General features: G+C 37.8%; 1 long non-coding RNA gene across 28 annotated transcripts in view; it reads left to right on the top strand.

Annotated features, from left to right (window-relative positions):
• The window catches only part of LOC149126097 (uncharacterized), a 434465-nt gene that overhangs the window by 233147 nt on the left and 189254 nt on the right, over window positions 1–12064 (top strand). The window contains exon 4 of one of the 28 annotated variants that reach the window (XR_016236309.1): window positions 4356–4442. The exons of the other annotated variants lie outside the window; for them this stretch is intronic. This is a non-coding gene — a long non-coding RNA (uncharacterized LOC149126097). The remainder of the gene's footprint in view (window positions 1–4355; window positions 4443–12064) is intronic. 28 annotated transcript variants of the gene reach the window in all.

The following is a 12064-nucleotide window of genomic DNA, read 5'->3' as shown; positions in this document are numbered from 1 at the left end:
CTGTGTATAGTTTCGGAGCACCTTAAAATGATTATTTCTTGAAATTTAACCTAGAATAAATGGGAAGTCTAAGAAAAAATTCACATCTAGACCTTAGCCTAGAACATCAGAATCAGTTGAGATGATTATTTACAATGAAAACTCCCAACTTTCCAACTCTTTTTGTTTGGATATATGTCTTATATGTAGCATGTAATTGAGTTCATTTCATTACTAAATCTGAAAACTATTTTATATTAATAAATATTTATAATTTTTAGAGGTTTATTTATTTATTTATTTGAAAGAGTTACAGAGAGAGTCAGAGACAGAGAGGTCTTCATCTGCTGGTTCACTCTCCAATTGGCCTCAATGGCTGGAGCTGTGCCGATCTGAAGCTAGGAGCCAGGAGCTTCTTCCCGGTCTCCCATGTGGGTACAGGGGCCCAAGGAGTTGGGCCATATTCTACTTCTTTCCCAGGCTATAGCAGAGAGCTGAATAGGAAGTGGAGCAGCCTGAACTGGAACCGGCACCCAAACGGGATGGCAAACTGCAGGAGGCAGCTTTACCTGCTACACCACAGCACCGGCCCTGACTTTTATTTTAAAAAATGAAAATTCATGGGGTCATTTTGTTCAGTAATACTAAGTTGGACCTTTTTCGGTAGAGTTCTAGAATTTAGGCTTTAATCAAATCCCTCGGAAAATCATCTGCTCACTAAAGTTTTAGAATGACTTGGATGCTTAGAGAAAAAAAATCTGTTCATTTTACAGCATAGAGCTAAGATGTGGATTGGCTTTGAGACCTAGATTATCAGTATTTAAGTACTGTTTACCAGCTCTCATCTGCTTGGTATCAAAGAATAGTTTTTAATGATCATAAACATTTCACATAGAAGAAATAGTTTGCAAATATTCACATACTAATGGTTAAGCAGAATATTAATCATGGGTAAATACTATATCTCATAATGATTATTTATTAAATTTAATTACAGAGTGTGAACTCTGCGGGATTATCTGACCGATGTTAACTTAGACTAACATAGCTGAGCTGATATTCAGAAAGAACTTGCTCCTAAAGTTTATTTATATATATATTTTTCAAACTCATAAAACATCTTGATCAAAACTTTTTGTTACATTAGCCTGAATTTGAAGTTTTGAAATTTGTATTGCCTTAGAAAAATAGTAAATACACTGGATCTACAGAGTAAAAATTGGATATGAAAATGAGATCTTGCAACATAGCCATAGCTGCCTGAGGTTAGGATTTGGGGTAGGGACCAACAGAGCAGGTCAAATCACAGTGGATACCTAGGATACTTGCTTTCCTAGTTTGATCAACCAAGTGGAAATCTTAGTGTGTCCACAATCCTTTTTAGGACTCTGGTAATGCTCCCACAGTTTAAATTTGGATAAAACACTAAAGCTAATTAAGCAACTGGGCAAGAGTTAAAGCTGGGAAAATCACTCATATATTGACCTCTGATTCTGACTAGTTGGCTTATTTAGTTGACTTTATTCATTCAGTAAATGTTAATAAAACACTTGCAGTATGTCAGGAACTATATGAAGCACTTGCAGGAGAATGTTCAATGACATAGATATAGCCCTGTCCTTGTGTAACCTGTCACTTAATGATTCTACTTGACACCATGTGGAAGGACTCAGAGCATTGTATTTTTCAGTTTTCACAAGAACTTTGTTTTGGTTCCCATAAATTATAGATCTACTAGTTTCCTGGGTAGTTCATGTAATATGCATGGTGATGTTTTTTTACTCTATAGTTTTGTGAATGTCAGTCTAAAATTGCACATGAAGAACTAATGAGTTATTCCATTAATTATCATAACTAGACTCTATTGCAAAGAGTACAGTCAGATATAGCACAAGATGATTATGACTTCTCTTTACTTACTACTCCAATGTGTAAGCAGGTACACTCCAATTTATTAGCAAGAAGTATAAATATTCACACTGATCCCCCAGAATTAACTACTTGAGGGACCAGCTAGGACCAGAACCACATGTTGGATTCCATTAGCCAATGTAGCGATTATGATCTATGCTGCCTAGGAGGATAATGACTGTCGTCATAGTTAATGGAGGGCTGATGAATCTCTCTTAATTGTCCAGGTTTCTATGTAGTAAGGTTTTCACTGATTAGAAAACATAGGTTCAAGGATTAATGTCTGGGAGAGTTCTCTGTATTTTCTAGTTTTATAAAATTAAGAGGGAGAGATAATTTGTAGGACTATAGAGACTATGAGAATACTGTATGGAGTTGATTTTAAGGTAACTAAAAATGTTTACATTTCTTTGAAAAAGAGAGGAAGGAAAAAAGGGTGAGAGGAGTTGAAAACTCTTTGCCTCACTCTTTCTGTATCTATTACTAAGTTGGTTTCCATAGAACTAGTTATGATTTAGCTCCTATTAATTGCAGAAAAATAAAATTAACATAATCATGCTCTAAACTATTACATACCATACAAAGGGTCATATACATTTTTATATTAGCTCTTTTGAGTGGTTACTGTTAAAACCATTTTACAGATAAAGAAATGAAGACTCATCTGGTCTTTTTTTTTTTTTTTTTGACAGGCAGAGTGGACAGTGAGAGAGAGAGACAGAGAGAAAGGTCTTCCTTTGCTGTTGGTTCACCCTCCAATGGCCGCCGTGGCCGGCATGCTGCGGCCGGCACACCGCGCTGATCCGATGGCAGGAGCCAGGAGCCAGGAGCCAGGTGCTTTTCCTGGTCTCCCATGGGGTGCAGGGCCCAAGCACTTGGGCCATCCTCCACTGCACTCCCTGGCCACAGCAGAGGGCTGGCCTGGAAGAGGGGCAACCGGGACAGAATCCGGCGCCCCAACCGGGACTAGAACCCGGTGTGCTGGCACCGCAAGGCGGAGGATTAGCCTAGTGAGCCGCGGCGCTGGCCAACTCATCTGGTCTTAGGGTCTGATGACTTGGAAGAGAGAGAATTAAACGCAAATGGAGTTCCTTTTAGTCCAGTATCTTCTTCCTTTCCCATGACACTCAATGCCTTTCAGAGAGATGGCTGTTGCATCACAGATTCTCCAAATTTTACTCTGAACTGTCTCTGGAGACATGCAAAAACAGTGGAAATAATAATTCTATAATTTTGCAGTCATAAATACAGCATAATTTAGTGTTAAGAATGTGTGCTCTGACAGGTTTGAATTCAAATCTCAAGTGTACTGGTTTCTAGTTGTTTGACCTTGAGCAAGTGATTTAAAGTCTTTAAATTTTAGTTTCTACATCTGTTAAGAACATGAGTATCTTGATATTGTTGTATTAAAGGCATCACCATACACCATATGATTAACAATAATAATATGATGATGATGACAAGTATAGTCTCTGAGCCTGATAATACTGTGAAATGTGTATTTTAATTTTCAGTTTATAAGTAGGGAAACAAATGCTGGAGAATTCATGTGACTTGTTCAAGATCGAATGGTGATCAATAGCCTTTGTTGGGATTTGGCTCCAATCCAAACCCTATGTTCTTTGGTGTGTTAACTTGTTACAAAACATCCTTTGAATAAGCTGGAAGCCTTCAAAAGATCCTGGCAATGACTTTACCTGAATTCCACTGCTAGTTAATTATCTTAAATTCTTGGCCTTCCGTGGGTACCAAGTCCATGCTATACTCAAAATATGAATTAGTATTCTCATCATCCACAGTAAATTATATTGGAGTTTCACTGTTTAGCAGAGGCAGTAGGTTGCTGTGAATGAAAATGTTTCTTTGTGTTAATGAGCACATATGTGTTATCTGAGGTATTTTTAGAAAAGTATTCCAAAGAAATTGTGGTCTGGAAAATGGCTTAATGAAAACCTAAACTATGACTCACAGAACTGTGATTCCGCACTTAGCAGATCAGCAAATGATCATTCAGCTCTACAACTAGAGAAGCTGAGTGTTTCTGAAGAATGTATACCTACATTTTTCACCCTAAATCTCTAAGTGTGGTGGGTATACAAGGAAGCTGTTTGTTACATTTCACTATTGAAGAAACTGAGGCCCAGAGAAGTTAAATTTTCTATTAAGGATCACACAGCAAGTAGCAGTTCGTTTTGCTTCCCATACGTTACCCTCTGTGACACTAAGAAAGGCATGTGAAAACTTTGTTTTTTGTCTCAAGGCATTCAACAAAATTCCAATAGGAAAGTTTTCGCCACTTGTGTTAGTCTTCAGTTTAATTGGTATAAACAGTGAGTCAAAAGGCTTGAGTTCTAGCCCTGCTCAATTCCATAGTGGCTGATAAACTAGGTCACTTAACCTATCTGGACCTATTTCCTTTTTCAAAAAAAACACTAATAATAATGTTTATCATTCTTACTCTCCAGGGCTGTTGAGAGCATGTAACCAGAAATGATAACCAAGAAAAAGGTGATTTCAGCATCCAAGTTGTGGACAAGTTCTGAATTTGACAGGTAGACACAGAAAGACCCAGCATACCCTCCCCCTTTTTACCTATACCTGGATTTCCTCTTAGGGAAGCATCTCTCCTAGTGCAGGTAGGCTTGCGGGTGCTATGAATCAGTGTCTCTCTGCCTTCCCACTATGGCAAAGAAAGGTACCCTGGAGGCTCCTTCCTCATGCTCCTTTGACATCATCCTAGCATAACCAGACATGTCAGTAGGTAAGATGCTTCCTGATTTGAGAATTGTGAACCAGAAAAAAGGGAATGGAAAAGAAGTGTCTGTTGGAATTGAGAAAATATGAAGTACTCATACTATCACTCTTAATAGGTTACAGCAGGTAATAATTATGACAACAGAATTTTGTGTACTCACAGAAGGAGTTAGAAAAGTATGCCAGAGCAGTCGATTCTTAAATTCTTTTGGTTGCTTCTCTGAAAATTGTGGAACTTGTTTGCCTTTTGGTGTGCGAAATTTCTGGTTTTGGCTGCCAGCTAATTTCCAGAAGCTGAACACAGACAGTGCTGGTTTGCTGTGAGTGGGAGGATTGCAGGGATACGGGCAAGTAGCAGTACAGCAGCAGTGAAGAACTCCCTGGAGTTGTTCTGAATGTACAGTTAATGGGCAGTTATCTTTGAGAGAGATTTTTATAGCTTCCTACATGTAGCTGGTGAAAAATTAGCCTGGTAGTTGGAGGAAGAGCCTGTCAATTTGGCTTCTTATCAAACTCAACTTTGTCAAGCGGTTGTTTCTCAGGTGTGTTTTAGCATTTTTTACTTACTAACACATATAAGTTTCAGCTGACAGCTTTGATCAATAGATTAGTGATCACTGCTCCCTGCATTGTTATCTTGACTGTGGCCCTAGAAGAACTATAAATTTTTCCGAGGGGTTAGGAGTAGGTGACGGTGACCTTCAAGCTACCACAGGAGGAGTGAGGATTTGGAACTGTTTCACCAAAGACAAAGAAATGCCCCAAGGAAATAATTTTCCAAGCCACTGTTTTGCCTTGACAGTGTTAGTGACTTAATTGGAAGACAGCATGATAATGAACTGCAGGAGGATCAAGAGAAGGGGGTCGATTAGTCAGTGCAAACTTACTTGTCGCTTGCAATTTCATTTGTATTTATTCCCCTCTCTGTAAAGCAAGAGCAATTATTCACGATTTGACTGCTATTTGTATCCTTCTCAATGATTTAAAGCTGCATCCTCGCATGGGCCATCTTATCCCACACAGGCTGCAGGTTTAACAAGGTGTCGACTCCCCCTCTAGAACTTCCCAGCTGTATAAACAAGGGCGGTTATGTAACCCTGCATGTCTCCATTCCTCATTTGGAAAATGGAATAATGACAACACCCACCTCATCATAATTTTGTTATAAAAATTACTTGACTCATGGCTGTGACAGTCTTAGCAGGGTTCAAAGTGAGTATCCAGTAAATGTTAGTTTCTTTTGCTTAGTCAAAGGGCATGATGCCATTTGTGGATGGGCACTATATGGATGTTTTAGGATTCTTGTTAGCAGAAGTTTTACAAACTGTGGTCCCTGATGCAAATCTAGCTCCAAGTTTTTGCAAGTAAAGTTTTGTTGGACCGTGGCAGTGATCATCTGTTGATATATTATCAATGGCTTCTTTCTTGCTACAAAAGCTGAGCTGAGTAGTTACCAAAACAGAGATCTTGTGGTCTGTAAGTCTAAAGTATTTACCATCTGGTCCTTTACAGAAAAAGTCTGCCAACATTTTATGTTCCTCAAGAAAACACAAAAATCTTAATCTTCATGTAGTTTATATTAAGGAACAGACTGAATACATGTAATTAATCTTTTCATAGTGATCACTAATAGACATTTTAGAGGTTTCTATTTTTCATTTATAACTAATTATGCAATAAATGATATAGCATATATGTGAACATCTTTGCAGTATAGATGCCTATATATAAAATACTTTAGGCAGTTATTTGGGACACCTCAGTTGACATGCCTATAGACTTGCTGATGGGACATGGTGAAATATCTCAACACCATAGTTGTCAGAACTGAGTACAGAATTAAGCTGTCAGTTCTAATTCCTTACAGCAGAGTTTATCATTAATTAGCTTCTTTGGTCAAGCCAGAGGTTGCAGTCCTCAAAGAAAAAAACAAAACACTGAAGCTCAAGGAATTGACTACTTGTCAGATGAAGTTAGCTATCAAGTCTCGTAGCCATCACAAGTAATCTTCCGGCTGGTCACTGCTTCCATCTTTCAGTTCAGTGCTGTTGCCCGGATAGAGTCATCAAGTCTAGTGTAATTCCCCATCTGGATCACCACATCTGCTGTCCCTGAAAAGGCATATGCAGTCTGGTTAGGGAAACAGTAACATTGTTATTTTATATAAGGTGTTGTTATTCTTAAAACTATTCCACTGTGAAACATGCCTCCCTGTGAAGGTCTGACTGTGGAATCATATGGTTTATTCTTAGGGAAAGAGCTCTTTATCTTCTGACACCTTCCATTCATGGCATCTGCAAAGACATAGCTGAGAATTCATTATTGCTGTACAAGGTGATGAGGTATTAGTTAATAGTTTGTAGGGATTTTGCCAGCTAAGTTAAAACCAGTGAAAAAACTGTTATGTCAAAATAGAGGTCTAAAAGTCAATGGAAAAATGGAGGACTAAAGTGAGGGAATGCTGTGCAGTCCCAGCCAATGGCTGCCATACCTCCTTACTTTCCATAAAGAAGCTAGAAGTACACAACTGTTTATGATACTGTTCCAAAATTCAGAAGTCCAGAACTATTTCAAAAATCAACACAAAAGGAAATAGGGCATGCCAGTTGAAATATGTCTGCTGGCTTGATCTCACCTGTAAACCATAAAAATCCATAAAGTTAGTGCCACAGTGATTGAGGACAGGAATGGCTCAGGATGAAATGTTTACAACTAAGGTCATGAGTAGCTAGAAATTCCCCTAAGGAGAAAGGGCTTTGTCATCTGACAGCCCTCCCAGCAGGGTGAGTAACTTCTCCAAGCTTCTGTTTCCTTTGCTGAAGATTAAATGTGAAAATATATATTAAGTGGTTTGTATGGTTCCTGATACATGTCATGAGCTAATGGGCTAGCTAATTAGCTAATGTAGCACAAAAATGTAGAATAGGCATGCATTTTATTGAAAAAGTTATGAAATACATCTTTGATTTAGAAGTTTTCATTCTCTCTTCAGAATTAATGGGTATTTAGACTTTGGATTTTCTGGTATGCCCTTATTTCCTGGGTAGCCACCACAGTATCCTATAGTGTGTCATTTTATGACTGATCTTGTGAAGGATCCAGAAAGCTGTGCATTTTATCAGTTGTAGTAGGAGTTGTATAATGCAGGTGCCAGCTTCTGATGCCAGTGGGGAGTGCTATATTCTGACTCAGAGACTACTACTCTTTGTCCTAACAGGTTCTCACTGATAATTAAGGTGGTGGGCTAAATCAGAAGAAGTATGAGGAGTATGTTTTAATGTGGAGAGGGCCTTTGGTTCTACCAAATTCTGGAAAAATTATTTCTGTGATATGTTGTTGGTTATTACAAGATCACTGGAGTCGTCAAAGACTCTTCAAACTTACTAGCGCCCACAGGGAGATTGAAACTACTGAGACTGTTGTTCTAGTGCTAGTAATATATTATTTCTTTGTTTTAAAATTTTAATTGTATGTGTTTATGGGGGTACAGTGTGATAACAATACATGTATTCCGCTTTGAAAGTCAAATTAGATTACTTAACATTTTTATCTCCTTAAACATTAAAAAATTTTCTTGATTAGCAGCTACTTTTACATTCTGAGTGTCATTTCCATAAATGTATACAAGGTGCATGAATACATCATGGTAATTAAGGCCTTACTCTATGAGTGGAGGCTTTGTTCTTCTCTCTTCTCTTGGCTCATAAAATGTATAATAGGTTATTTTGAATTATGGTCACCCCACGGTGCTCTTCCTTGTTCCATCTGATTTTGTTTTCAGTACACATTACGCAACCTCTTTTTATCCTTTATACCCACCTCCATAGCCTCTAGTGATCACTATTCTAAGTTCAGATAGACTCCTTTTATTTCCACATGTGAGACAGATCTTTCAGTATTTGTCTTTCTGTGTATGGCTTAGTATTTCACTTAATGTCCTCCAGTTCTATTTTGCCACAGTTGAAAAGATTTTCCTCTTTTTTATGGATGAATAGTATTCCATTGTGTATATAGACATCACATTTTCTTTATTCATTTATCTGTCAATGGACTGCTTGGTTAACTTGCTATCTTGGCTATTGTGAATATGTTTCCTAAGTTTTGGCATTAGATTCACTTCGAATTTTTATAGACCAGTGGGTTCAGGGTGAATGGCAGGAGAAATTAGTAATAGCTAAGTGCAACTTACTAAGTGCAGCTTGCTAAATGGGAGTGCAATGAGGTTTAGAATGCCTGGGTAGGTGCATTTTAGACTTCTACCTTGAAATACTCTAAATGTTGGACTTTATTTGATTTTGATGCCCTGCTTAACCAGAAAACTATTGTTTCCTAGAGAAAGACCTGCAGTTTATATCAAAATGTTTTGTCCTAGGGTTTCAAGGGACAATGTAGTCATAGATTTTCTACACAATGGTTTAACCACCAGCCAATATTTAATGATATGGAAATCATTTATTCTGTCTTGTGGAGAAACTGTTTTTTGTTTGTCTTACCTATGCATCTTATATAGATACATACATATATAAGCATACATTATATGTATATGTAATTTATTTGTTTTTTCATTCCTTATAATCATTTTTTCCAACTGTTAAATTACTAAGCTTCTGTAGACTTTTTTTTCTCAACCAGTGTCTTTAATGACTAATTTATTTGGAACAGCAGCAGAAAGAAAAAATCTTTGAGGCAGCATGTGCTCACACAGATTCTGACAAGTCTCAGCTCAGGGCAAATTTCCAAAGAACAATTATAGATGTCGCTAAAGCTGAGTGCATCATGGTCAGACTGTCAGAAATCTTATTTATAAATGCTAACATAACACTGCAGGGGAATCTCTTCTTTGGAAAGGGAAAAATTTTCACCCTGCACAACTGCATGATATGGCTTCTCTCGGGTGCTGCTCTACAGTCACCTGTGGAGAATGCGAAGGCTATAAATAAAAGTAAATTCAGCCACCAATAGAACTTTCCTCAACCTATTAAGTAGCACTGTGCTCACTGTTTGGCACTGTGCTAGCACTTTATATATATTGTTGACTCATAAAGTTCTCCCATAAAACTTACAGGGTGGCCGTTGTTATGATTGTTTTACTGGTGAAGAAACGGAAACATCTAGAAGTTAAACAGCTTGCTCAAGGTCACTTAAGTAATACACTGTAGTGTCAAAATTCAAACCCAACCAACCCAAATTCTGGGTCCATGCTTTCAGCCATGATGTGTTCTGCTGCACACGGTCAGCAGGCCTCCTCAGATTTGGGTTTGTGAGGCTAATAGGAATATGACAAACCGAAACTCAACGCTGGGTTCTCACCTCTTCCTAATTTGATTTGAATGCCTTATTTTCATGCTTGACTTTGAGATGAACCGGTTGATTCCTCTGTAATGAGCAAACAAATAAAACTTTGTCTCCAGTCTGGACTTACTGAGGGGAGTCTGAGCTGGGTGGGACCTGTGCCTCTGTGCCTTGAAGCATTTTCTTCAGTGATTGAGATGTGTGTGATGCTTGCTACCTTTTAGCAGAGGACAGGTAACTACAGTTATAGCCTCAGTGTAAGGGAGGCTAAGACCAAGACTCCAGAAAGCTGTGAACTGTATTGTGGGGTCACAGTTAGAATCCTTACTGAGAAGCCTTCTCAAGAGACAGCACATTACAAATACTGCAGATGATGAGTACAAAATAATGAAGATCCTTTATTGACTACCACCCTTGTGAGATGCAAGAATTGCACTTGAATTCCCTCCCATATGATAAACCCACAGGTATCTGAAGGCAGATTTCTTGCCCTTTATGATGGCAGGTATTTCTGCTTTCTGGCTTTGAGGAATATTTGAACCTTAACCTTCCAAGGCTTGACACTATAATGCCAGAGGCCTATTACCAATTACTAATTTTCTAATGTTATAACCAAATTAATGGGAACAAAAAAAGAGTAAGTGTATTCCTTAAAAATATTTGTGAAAAATGGAATTAAAATACCTTTATTTTGTTGCAGATAATTTTGAAATTCATGCATGAAAAATGCCTTCAAAAGACTCATGGAAAATGTGTTATAGGAAAAAAAAGTTACATGGATGTGTAATTTTTTGTACCTGTGATTCACTCCCCAAATAGCCACAACAGCCTGGGCTGGGTCAGGCTGAAGCCAGAAGCCCAGAACTGCATCTGGGTCTCCCACATGAGTGGAAGGGGCCCAAGGATTCCTAGCATCTCTGGCTGCTTTCCCAGTTGCTTTAGCAGAGATGGATCAGAAGCAAAACAGTCAGGACTGGAACCTGCACTCTGAAGGCTGTCACAGCAGTAACTTAACCTGCTGCACTGCAGTGCTGGCCCCTTGCATAAAGTTTTTTGAGGCACCATTGGGGTTGCTATCACCTGTTCTAACCTTCTCTCCTCAACACAAAAGAGCCCTAATGGCCGTATATTTGCATAATGACTTGCTTTCTATTGTTGCTTTACCTCTTTGTTTTATCTTAAATTTGTCTCAAAACATCTTTGCTTAGGGCTATTAAAGCCCCTCTAATGAAGAGGCATGCATATTAGAAAAGGTGCAGAATGATAGGTTCCCTATGAGCTTTATAAAATCTATAGATTTAATATTTTTAATTGCTGATATGGGTTGCTGAGGGGCACTTGGTACTTTGCCTTAAAGTAAAGTCCCTATCAAATGTTAAATTCTACCAATAATTATGATTTTGTAATATATGTTGACATAGTAATCAAAAAAGGTAAGAATTTGAGAAGCTATTCTAATGTTAGTGCATATAAAACCTTTGATAATTTTACAGTCTAAATCAGGTTAGCGTATGAAATCACTGCTGAACTCCTAATCCTAGTGGCTGTCATGTGAAGGAGACTCTCCCTATACAGGACTCCTGATTTTCTTCTGGTTTATCTTTGAGTTTTCCTGGGGTTTTAACTGCTAAGACATGAAGTGTTAATATTGGAAATACTTTCAGCCTTGGTTTCTGGTTATGTTGTCTCACAGTATCATGCTTATAATGAGTCATGGTGAACAATGGTTCTTATTTGTCTGGAACTCCTGTTCAGGAATTCTTTTAGTTAAGAAGTTGTATAGGAGAGTACAGTGGTGATGATATGTTAAATTCACTAATTAACTATCCAATGAGAATTCATGAAAAATTAAGGTGAAAGGATACAGAATTATATGAAAGAGTAAAATGAAAGTGGAGAATAACTCCTATAAACCATTGTGAAAGGAGAATATGACAAGATCATATCAATTAAAATTTGTAAAAAGGCATGATATGCACTTCAAATAGAGTGATTTAAACAAAAACTGATTAGGAGACATCATTTTGAAAACTGGAAAAAAATCAAAAATTGCTTTTCAAAGATTTATAATTGTGAAGGAAAATTAAATAAAAGTGAAGGGTGCTCTATAGCAGTATCTTAAAATTTT

Source organism: Oryctolagus cuniculus, chromosome 6 (assembly GCF_051225735.1).
Source record: "Oryctolagus cuniculus isolate XC-2025 breed Fujian yellow rabbit chromosome 6, ASM5122573v1, whole genome shotgun sequence".
Lineage (NCBI taxonomy): Eukaryota > Metazoa > Chordata > Mammalia > Lagomorpha > Leporidae > Oryctolagus > Oryctolagus cuniculus.
This window is presented reverse-complemented; position numbering and strand designations above follow the sequence as displayed.